Raw genomic sequence first — 3299 nt, 5'->3', positions numbered from 1 at the left:
TCCCATAAAGATTTACAGTCCTGGAAACCATATATAGGGTCACCCTGAGTCGGAATTGACGCCATGGGAGTGGGTTACCCTGTGCTAAACTTTTTAACTGGAGCTAGGAAAACCATGCACAAAACACACAATCCCTGAGGATAAGTAACGCACATCTATGTGTAGCTATTTATAACAACAAAACCAGAATCTGTAAAAATGTTTAATACTCCTGTAGTTGAGAAAATCAGAAAAACGCCCAAAGTAGAAGGAAAAAGTCCCATGAGTTTTAGATTCACGATCCCAGCAAGTTGCATGTATAGTAAGGTAATACATTACAATTTGTCTGATACCTTGCAGTTGTTTATACATATGTGTGTACATGTATTATGTATATATTGGTAAAATAAAACTGTATGCATATAGGTTTATTTGTATGTAAATTATATGTGTATAATTATGTAATTATATTACATGTTTTTAAAATAGTTCATAGTTTTCTTTTACATAGTCATGATCATACCAAAACTAAAAGTCTCTCCTTCATCTTTTCTTATTGCACAAGTTATGTATGCTTTATTGAAAAAGAAAAGAAAAATGTAAATAAGAGCAAAATCCCTTGTATAAACCTACTAGGAATGAGTAAATATCATACATTAAGTTTTTTAATTACAAGATTGGGATCACACTGAATCTATCACTTGGCAACCAGCACTATTCTCATAGCAGAGTTCCATGCCAATCTCTTTAAGTCTGTGTTGTCAATTTTCATGGCTGTCAACTTGGCCACTATGCGAACTCCCTGAAATGGGATCAAACAGCCTCCTTTTTTGGATGTTAAAGGGCTCTTAGTTTTTCCTTTTTAGAAGTACACCTGAACGAACGCAGCTAAATGTTTGCACATATCATCCTTAGTTATGTGATGATAGGATTTTATATTCTTCCCCCCTACACACACACGTTACATGTTAACCACATTGAAATGTTGATTGTAGTTATTTTTAATAGTATTACATATTATTATTTTGTTTTTATGCCTTTTTTCTTGTCTTTAAATGCTTTGCAGTGAACATGTTTTGTTTGCGTAATCACAATATGATTTTAAATTATACTGTGAACATTTCTTTATGACCACAGTTTTCATGGTGATGATAGTTTCTTATGTCTGCTTGTAATTCCAAGTAGGGAATAGACCCTAATTCACTTAACCATTCCCTACCATTGACACTCTGGTAGCGTAGTAGTTACGAATTGGGCTGCGAACCTCAAGGGCAGCAGTTTGAAACTACCAGCAGTTCCGCAGGAGAAAGATGAGGCCTTCTGCTTCCATAAAGATTTACAGCCTTGGAAACCCTGTACAGGGTCGCTGTGAGTCAGAACCCACTCTATGGCACATAACCACCACCACCACCATTGACCATTTGAGATTTTTTTCCTATTTTTTTTAAGATCGTTATGCAGAAAACACATCCCATATTTGAAGTAATGTCCAAGCAGTGGACCAGCCTAGTCAAAAAGTCATGTTCACAGTTTCGACACTTTGGTACATCTTGCCTGCCGTATTGCTTTCCCAGTCACATGTTTCTGGTGAGTGAAATCTGTGTCCAGTCCGCAGACCGGAGGTCAAGTCCACAGGGTCTTTCTCTTGCCCACGCCAGACATGGAGCAAATGGTCATGCCAGCCCCATGTGATGAGAAGTAAAGCTGTGCTCCACAGGGTTTTCATGTCGTGACCTTTCAGAAGCAGTTAGCCTCGCCTTTCTTCCACAGCACCATTGGATAGTTTAGTTTCCTGTTGTTGTTAAGTGCCGTTGAGTCGATTCCGACCCATGGCGACCCTGTATAGGGTTTCCAAGGAGTAGCTGGTGAGCTTGAACCACCGACCTTGCAGTTCAAACGGCTTTAGCCCACAGCGCCATACTACTTTAGTTTACTAGTCAAGCATAAACCACATGCTCCACCCAGGGACCTATGTAGGATATTCCAGTCTCCATTCCCACCAGCGACATGTAAGAACGCCTGTCCAGCCACCCTCTTCTCATGGGAACCTGTCAGGCCTCTGACAGTCGCTTCTCCTGCCATTGGGGCAGGACCGAACAGGAAATGGTGTTGTCAACTCTGCCAGTGTGATGACCCCAGGCCCGGAGCTGGCAACAGGAGTGATTTTTAACCAGTTCCATTTCCAGAACCTGCAGAGAAAAAGAAAAGAAAGGAAGAAGGAAAGCTCTCTGCTGGAAACATACACACACATAGACACAGATTAAAATAATATTTGGCACTAAGATCGCACTTTTAAAATTCTTCAAACGCTTTATAAACACTAGCTAATTAATTAAGCTGCCTAAATCTGGCTGCCGTTGGTGGAGAGAGAGCTGGAGAGGAACTTAAAAAAAACCCAAAAAAAACCGAGCCAGCCCTCCACAACTCCAGATTTTATTGTCGCTTGCCTGGGTGTGATTACAGGCCTCCAACGGCACCACAAGAATAGCCCTGCTCCAGCATGCCGCTCGCCTGACTCCACAGCTCCCCTCCTGATTTCACCAACTGCTGACTCACAGTCCCGTGTGGGGTTATTGATAAGGATAATAATAACCACCCATGATTGCACTCGATCTGTGAGCTGCCCAGCCCAGCCGCCAGACTTGCGCTGTCTCCTGGAAATGCCCATCTTAGCTCGATTTCAGAGATAGGTAGAGAGGCAGAGAGAGGGGGTTTTTGCCCAGGATAAGCAAGTGCAGGCCCTCGTTCATTCATTCATTCATGCATTCATTCGGCATATTAATGAGGGCCTGGTGTGTTTACCTAGAATCCATGAGTGGCACAAATAGTTAAACACTGTACATTGAGGCTGGCAGTTTGAATCCACCCTCAGCATCTCAGAAGAGAGGTCTGGCAATCGGTTTCTGAAAGGTCACAGCCTTGAAAACCCTTTGGAGTACAGTTTCACTCTGCATACCTGGCATGAATTGGATCAGTGGCAACTGTTTTTTGTTTTTGTTTAGTGTGTGCCTGAGTGGTAAAATAGTTCATAGTTAATAGCTGCTAACTAAAAGGTTGAAGGTTTAAGTCAACCCAGAGGCAACTCAGAAGAAAGGTCTGATGATCTCCTTGCCAAAACTCAGCCATTTAAAAACCCATTGAAGTCCAGGTCTAGTATGATACCCATGGGGTTACCATGGGTTAGAATCAATTCAACAGCTCCTGTTTTGTTGTTGTTGTAGTTTTTAAAAAAATTTTGTGTCAGACATTGTTCCAGACCAGGGGTTAGAAAGAGTCCCTTGTGAACCTCACAGTGCTGGTGGGGGGATCTGAGGGTCATG

General features: G+C 41.9%; 1 protein-coding gene across 2 annotated transcripts in view; it reads left to right on the top strand.

Annotated features, from left to right (window-relative positions):
* The window catches only part of SIRPA (signal-regulatory protein alpha), a 45306-nt gene that overhangs the window by 16735 nt on the left and 25272 nt on the right, over positions 1-3299 (top strand). The window lies entirely within an intron of this gene.

This window comes from Chrysochloris asiatica, unplaced genomic scaffold (genome assembly GCF_000296735.1).
Source record: "Chrysochloris asiatica unplaced genomic scaffold, ChrAsi1.0 scaffold00304, whole genome shotgun sequence".
NCBI lineage: Eukaryota > Metazoa > Chordata > Mammalia > Afrosoricida > Chrysochloridae > Chrysochloris > Chrysochloris asiatica.
Note: the sequence above shows the minus strand (reverse complement) of the source record. Positions and strands in the feature narration are given on the sequence as shown.